This window comes from Megascapheus bottae, chromosome 14 (assembly GCF_031878675.1).
Source record: "Megascapheus bottae isolate mThoBot1 chromosome 14, mThoBot2.hap1, whole genome shotgun sequence".
NCBI lineage: Eukaryota > Metazoa > Chordata > Mammalia > Rodentia > Geomyidae > Megascapheus > Megascapheus bottae.
In genome coordinates this window covers 35185863-35194133 of record NC_143522.1, presented here as the reverse complement: position 1 = coordinate 35194133, position 8271 = coordinate 35185863, and the positions used below count along the sequence as shown (strand labels likewise).

Here is an 8271-nt window from a genome sequence, read left to right as displayed (position 1 = left end):
ACTGACAGATCCACAGACTCCTTTGCCTTGTGAGTCAATGTCACAGTGCAGTGTTGTCACTTAGGATTTTTTATCTGCTGCTTCAAGTTAAGAAGGAAAGGCCTGAAATGTATGTTTTTAAAATACATCCAGAACAACATTTCTATTTTGGAACTCTTCACTGGTTAAATAAAAAAAAAAAAAAAAAAAAAAAAAAAAAAAAAAAAAAAAAAAAAAAAACCTCCAACAGCTGCTAGATAGGAGAGGAATACCAATCATTTCAGAAGCTGAAAACCTTCTGTTGTTTTGGGTTTATTTTTTTAAATAAGTCCACTCAAACCTAGCAAAGGCTGTGATACTCCAAATGAAATGCTAAACCTAGGCTACGTTTTATGTCACGGGTAAGGCAGGAGAGAGAGCAGATCATCAAGTGTACAATTTTTCCTGAGCATTATTGTGGAGTGCCTTTTTTTTTGAAGGAAAGATTTCTTAGGGCTTATATAGTATCTGTAGTCTCATTTTTGTGTGATGCCCTCTCAACCTCTCTAGAATGATTATAAACCTGTATCTTTACAAGCTCTTGGACACAATGCCCACGGCAGAGAAGATAGCATTGAAATTCATCAAGCACCATGGATGAAATAAAGCCTATGCTGCCCTATCAACACATGCTACCAGTTGTATTTCCTTTTTTTTTCTCATGTCCTTCTGAATTTATTCGAATTTCAGAAAGGAAATGTGTTTACTGGAAGGTAGGCTGTTCTTGCTTCCAGGAGACACAAAGATGCCGAAAGCCTTTCGGCTTTCTGTGCAATTATCCAAACACCATCTCCAATGCCAAGGCACACTGTGTGCCAGCCACAGCAGTGGCAATTCTTTCCTGAATTCTCCTTCATCTGAAGGGTTTCTCAAGGCCCTATTTGGGCACATGTAGACCTTTTAAAGTCACAGGTAGTTTCTTCTTTGGTTTATCTTTTTAATCCACTCTTGCTAGCTCTCCCTCATTCAAACTGTGTTTCAGCTTAGTGACATTTCCTTTGTGGAGCTGTATGTTGATGATTCAAAGGGTTCAAACTCCATGCAGTGGCACTATTCCCTTGCTATACATTAGCCAACTTGAACCTGTCTACATGCCTGTGCCTCCACGTGTTTCCATGAGAGATCGCAGTTTAGGTCTGTGATCCACATAGGAGAGAAAACATATCTCCTTTGTCTTTAGTGCCTGGTTTACATCACTCTATGATTTTTCCCCCAGATTCCTTATAAAGGTCAAATCACAGATAATTTTAACAAAAGTCATGTAGCAATGCCCAAGAAAACTTTAAAAAAGAAATAAAAAAGAGCTGAGCTCAAAAATCACTAGGCCAGCTCCTTAAACTCTCCTAAATATCAGATCTCTACCATTATTTTCAAAAGTATTATTCCGGCCAGGATCAGGAAAAGGAATGACAACAGATGCTGGAGGGGATGCGGCCAGGAGGGATCACTACTACACTGTTGGTGGGAGTGCAAACTCGTTCAACCACTATGGAAAGCAGTGTGGCAGTGCCTCAAAAGGCTAAACATAGAGCTCCCCTATGACCCAGCAATTCCACTACTTGGCATTTACCCAACCACCCAGAAACAAGGACATACTAAACCCACTAGCACAACAATGTTCATTGCAGCACTATTCACCATAGCAAAGATATGGAACCAACCTAGATGTCCCTCAGTTGATGAGTGGATCAACAAGTTGTGGTATTTGTACACAATGGAATTCTATGCTGCTGTCAGAAAGAATGACATCGCCCCATTTGTTAGGAAATGGAAAGACTTAGAAAAAATCATATTAAGTGAAGTAAGCCAGACTCAAAGGAACTTAGGCTCAATGGTTTCCCTCATTCGTCATAATCAGTAGAAACCTTGGGCTCTACTAGCAGAGATTTGCAATAGAGCAAAATCTTGATACATAAGGACATATAATGTGAAGCTAATTGAAAGGACCTCCAGGATAATGAAACAAAAGCCATATAATGAATGATGGTTGTCCTTAATGTACTATGTTATCTCTCATCTCCTTTGCTGTCCCTTGGTTATCTCATATTGGTATAGTATCTCACTTTGTTATCTGATATATTGAATTTATTTGTATTTGGATATTTGAAATTTGATAGGGAAGGGGGGAAAACCAAGATGGGTGGGAGGTGTGGGGGGGGAGGGAAACGGGTACCAAGACATGTGAAAGGGTATCAATGTATGTGAATTAATGCACCTTCTATCTGGCAAATATCATGTAACTCTTTTACTAATTACAATAAAAAAAAGTATTATTCCTAGACTTTTCCACATCCACAATCTCAACAAATCCTTTCTTTCCCTTGTTTTCCTTAGAGGGAAAGTTCTAGAAATCATAAGAAATATTTGATCACTTCATTTTACTTCTCATTCAGTCCCTCCCTCAACAAACTGTTACCAATTTAGTTTTTACCATTCAGGGTCTGGGTAGTATCTGAGCTTTTTTTTTTCTCAAGGCTAATACTCTCTACCACGTCCAGTTTTTTGCTGGCTAATTAGAAATAAGAGTCTGACAAACTTTCCTGCCTAGACTATTTCCGAAGCACAATCCTTAGATCTCAGCCTCTTAATGAGTAAATTTCTTTTTAATTTTATTGTAAAGGTAATGTACAGAGGAGTTACAGTTATATAAGTAATAAGTACATTTCTTGTCAGTGTTACCCCCCTCCTCCCCTGGCTCACCTTACCAAGTTGTAAAGTTCGTTTCCAGCATTGTGTGTGTGTGTGTGTGTGTGTGTGTGTGTGTGTGTACACACAAGACACAACGTTGAGTGAATTGTATGACATCCTAAATTTCTAGGTCTGGGAATGGTTATAACAAAATATATTTGTCATATTTTCTAAACATATTTAGGTATCTTTTATTTAAATATTCTATATTTGGTTGATGATTTCTTGATTTCTATTATAGTACATTTTCTACAGTATATTATTTAAGGAATACTTATTCTCTACTTTGAGGTTTTATTTCCCCTAGTCAGCTTGGGCTGCTAGAACAAATTGCCATAAACTAGAAGGCTTAAACAGCAGAAATTTATTCTCCAGCTTGAGGCTGGGAATCTGAGGTCAGGTTGGGTAAGATCCTTCTTCAAGATGTGCAGACAGACGCCCCCAAAAGGGTGCCCTGCCATGGTATACAGCAGAGATGAAAATTTACGTATCTCACATCTCCTCTTATACAGGCTCTGATTCCATCCATGAGAGATACATCACCATAATTTATTATTTTCCAAAGGCCCACCTCCTTCAAAAGGAGTTAGGATTTCAACATATGAGTGCAAAGAAGAGATCTCATCTTTCAGTCCACAACAAAATTATGGGAACCCCATAAAAATCCAAGGGGGGAAGGGAAGGTCAGAATAGAGTAAAAGCAGAAATCTTAGTGCAAGAAACAGAATTCACTCTAATCAAACACAGACAAACTCAATGCCCATTACAGACAGAAAGCAGGAAACGGTCTAATGAATGTGATTGGGCTTAGTCAGAGCAGAGTTCACACTCCTTAATGAATAATTATCCCCTGAAACTCTCGCTAGACAAGAGCCCCCATTGCCTGGTAATTTAACTTCTCCATAAAAGAGTTCATTTGTTCCTCTGCTCTGAACCTTTTAAGACAACTAGATATTGAAGCATTCTAATGCTTGCCCTGAAATTAGGCACAGGAGTGTTGCAACAAAACATCTGGGCATTTGTCATTGTCCTCAAAGGTTGCTCCAATTCTCTCCTTTCTTTGTATTTATTACTTGCTAATAGCTGTGCTAAAGAATTCTCTCCTTTCAAAGCATCTAAGTATGTGGTTACTGTATTTGACTTTGTTACCTAGTATATTGTATATACGTTTATTTGTTTATTTGAAATAGGGAAGGGAAGGGGGAAAACAAGATGATTGGGAGAGGGTGGGGGAGGAAAAGGGGAACAAAAAGATAGGATATGTGGTTTCAGCTACTTTTAAAAAGAGAAGATGAAGTTTTAACATTTATTAAATATGATTGGGAATATGTGGTTTCTTAATACATTATTTTTTATGTTTACAATACTCATTATTTAAAATTGAAAAAATTAACTATTTCAACTAAACAAACCAAACTGCAGTAAATCTTATAATTTCCTACCCTGTAAATTTCTTGTACTGCCAAGACCCATGCCTGGTTAAATTTTATTTTTTTTCTTGCCATGCTTCAACACCACCCAGCACTGCTGCATAAAACCGTGATACTCTTTACTGGAAACGTAACAAAATCACCCCAACCAATCTAACAAATTGCTGAGTAAAAGCAAAATGGTTTTTTTTCCTCCACTTTAACCAACTTATGATCATGTTACCTTAGTTATCCCAAACACTTTCTACTTCGCTCAGATCTCCCTCCTTTCCTGAAAGATTCTGGAAATTTTTGTTGACTTGTCCTAAGCGTTATAAGCTTCTGGTGAGCTTTCTCAGGGAAAGCACCTTCATACCACATGTCTTATTATAGTCAAACTTTTCTAAGAATTCCAGATATGAGTGCCATATTTTCGTAGATTCTCCACAGAACTAGTGAATATGGTCGTGCACACGTTTAGTGTGGCTTTTGATGTGGCATCTGGCCTTGTGGCATGGTGAACGGCCCCTAATCTGACAGATTTCCCACTTCCTTGGGCTCACACTTAAGTATAGAAGATTCTTATGACTGGCTTCTAGCAAACAGGACACAGCAAGCGTGCTAGGATGCTACTCCTATGTGTAGATTAAACATGTAAAGCCACAACTTAGGAGACTGGCCCCAAGAAATGTAGAATCTTTATCCAGACAAACAATAACTGGCACGGATATTGAATAGAAACATTTAAAAAGGAATTCCATCTGGGCTGTGCTCTAGGAAAAGAGATTTGATGATATGACATCAGAAATATCAAAGACTTTCAAGTTCACTAAATAGACAGGAGAGGTATACACAGATTCAGTCCATGACACAGTGAACACACTCAAGCCCATACTACATGGCAATGCTGTGTTAAGCTCTTTGTATGCATTGGCCACTCTTTAAATTCTCACCACAAGATGATAACGGAAACAATCCCATTGCAGAGATAAGAAAATTGAAGCATATCACTATAAAGTGGTTTGCTAAAAACACAGCAAGTGACATTATTAGAAATAACTGCACCTGCTCATTCCACAGTCTTAGGCCTCAGACCAGTACCATGGTGAGGAAAATGCATTGCAGATAAGGATACAGAGAGCTGCCTGGGAGAAATGAGCACAAGGTCCGTGGATGCTAAAACTGATGGAACAACGGAAAGGTAACAACTAGGCTTTTTCAGGAGCAAGAAGAATGTATCAATGGTTTAACAAATAAAATTAATTAAACTGGATTTTTTGCAGGTATCAATGAAGAAAATGATATATAAGTGAGAAAATTATATCCTTGAACAGAAGACTTGGGGAAAAAAATAGCATGTGATATACAGAAAGGCAATAAAAGATGTACAGCTCAATGTGACTAATAGAGGTAAAACAAATCAATGCAGAACTAAAAAAATATTTTTCTGGTTAAAAGTTCTCATGAAGTAACTGCAATTCCATATACAAATCCATAATTCTGTCAGGATCCAGTGGCTTACCTATAATTCTAGCTACTTAGGAAGCTGGGATCCGAGGACTCTGGTTTGAAGCCAGCCCAGGCTCACAGAACTCTGTGAGACTCTTCTTTCCATTAAACAACTCAGAAAAAGCTGGAAGTGGCACTGTGGCTCGAGTAGTAGAGCACTAGCCTTGAGCACAAAGAGGCTTTTAGAGACAGTGCCAAGGCCCTGAGTTCAAGTCCCATCAAAATAAAAGAAAAAAAGGGATAAAAAGGATAAAATCTACAGTTCATCTTTAAACTTTATATTATACTATGAACTAAAGTATTCTCCTTCCAAACTGGGGATTCAGATAGTGTACATAAATTCTTCTATTACTTGAAAAGAGCTATGTGCTAGGAAACTCCCAAATTATTATAAACAAATGGATTGAATGGAATCTGAAGATTCTTCCCATAAACATTCTGGTGATTAGGGTGAGTAAAACCTGTTACCTAATGGCTCCAGTGGTAGTGCACCAGCCTAGCTAACAGAAGCCCAAAACTTTTTACTGGCCAGGAGCATAGCCTAGTGATAGAGTGCTTGCCTGGCATGCAGGAAGACCCAGGTTCAATTCCTCGGTACTACATACATAGAAAAAGCCAGTGGTGTTGTGCTCAAGAGGTCAACCTGTAGCCTTGAGAAAGCCCAAGGACAGTGCTCAGGCCCCGAGTAACATTTTACCTAAGTCTGTCTTAACAGGGTACATTTCTGCAGGTGAGTATATTTTATATGCTACAGTTCATCCCTGTGTCCCAAAGGCCAATGTGTTGAAGGCTTTGTTCCCAGTTTAGGAACTGGTAGAAACTTAAGATGTAGTGCCGAATGGTAGGAGTGGTCTTTGCTAGTGTTTAGCATGATGACCTTGAAGTGACAGTGGTAACTCCTTCCCCTTTATAAAGTTGAGTCATCCCATGTATTTGTACAGTGACAGAAGTAGACTAAAAACTTTGCTCTAGACAGGATGTCATCAGCAATAGGTTCACTGGAAGACCCAATGACCCTGGTTGGCAGGGACCCAGGGACATAGCTGTGAGCTGGGGTGAAGATTAGTGATCACAGAAAGAGGAGAGCTAAAGGGAACATGTAGGCAAAAAGAGTTGAGCGGGACTGCTGGCTGTAACCCCAGACCACTTTCTACCAGGTTAGAAAGCACACGGCCTGTAGTCAGCCAGACCATTTCCACACAGTCTCCTGCCCTCCTCTCAATAAATTAGAATTTCTAAGGACATCTTCTTCACCAAAACTATTGAGTTTGCATCCTTTCACCTGTGATGCATTCATCTTACTGTGCTGCCAGAAAGCAAAGTTAAAAAAAAAAAATCAAGCCTTTCTCTGGACCTCCAGTTTACAACCATGTTTTTCTTTCACAAAAGACAAATATTGCTAAGGCATTTAAGTACTTGCAGTGGCACTGGATCCATCATCAAAAGGATGCTTACCAGGCTGTCAAGCACTTATTGATTCCTGGCCTGTGTAGTATGATGAAGAACTCTTGTTCGCACAGACACTTAACCTTACTGAGCTGGGGAGTTCTCACCTGCTTAATGCCAGATGGGCAGATTCGGGTAACTGCTCAGGATATCTGATTTATGCACTGGACATGAAATGATTGGTTCATAGAAAATGTGTCTCAGAAATGAGGTATCAGAAGTTGCAAAATGTCTTTAAACTGTCCTGACAAGAGCCATGGAAGGTAAAAACCAGACCATATGTCAAAAGAATCTTCAGAGCCACGTGTTTGTAAGTGGTTCATCCTGTCTCTGGGATCCCTCACTGCTGTTCATTTGGGCCAGCATACGAGCTTTGATCTCAAGACTTTTGATCTGTCCTCAGCCTGCCGTTTCATCATCAGTTCCTAACTCAGCTGGACACAATTCAACCAGAAATTCAGCCCTTCCCTTGCTTTACTGAAGCTGCTCAAGCCAAAGGTTAGTGATTATATCTTTATGCCAAACCCAGTGTTTTAAAAATGTTTCTGACAGCCAGGCAGTGGCTCACGCCTGTAATCCTAGCTACTCAAGAGGCTAAGATCTGAGGATCATGGTTCAAAGCCAGCCTGGGCACTAAACTCTGTGAGACTCTTTTTATTCATATATTTTTATTGTAATTAATAGAAGGGTTACATTATATTCACCAGACAGAGGGTGCATTACTTCACATACATTGATACCCTTTCTCATGTTTTAGTCCCCATTTCCCTCCCACCACCCCTGCCCCTCATCTTGTTTTCCCCCTTCCCTATCCGAACTTATTCATTCATCAATTCATTCTTAGCATTGGATATACTATATGGTGGGGAGAACTTATATTAAAAGTATATTTTAGTGCTCTCTTCAGCAACATGTATATTAAAATTGGAAGCATTCAGAGAAAGTCAGCATGGCTCCTGAAGAAGGGCGACTTGCAAATTTGTGATGCGTTTCATGTTTTTTAGTATATATGTAGGATAGTCATAGCAGAAGATCACAATGGCTCAATAGCTATGTACACATGACCATATAAAATGATGCTAATTGAAATGAACTCCAAGATATAGAAACAAGAGGGTTGTCTTGTTTTGTTTTGTTTTTAATGTACTATGTGAAGTTATTTCTTTTTTCTTTCATTTTCCCCCTTGGGATTATCCCCGGT

At 39.1% G+C, this 8271-nt stretch overlaps 1 non-coding gene across 1 annotated transcript; it reads left to right on the top strand.

Moving 5' to 3' along the window:
- The first annotated feature begins 7964 nt into the window (after positions 1–7964).
- On the top strand, positions 7965–8071 carry LOC150055061 (U6 spliceosomal RNA). The gene has a single exon (XR_016537765.1). It is a non-coding gene; the product is annotated as a U6 spliceosomal RNA (small nuclear RNA).
- The last annotated feature ends 200 nt before the right edge of the window (positions 8072–8271 follow it).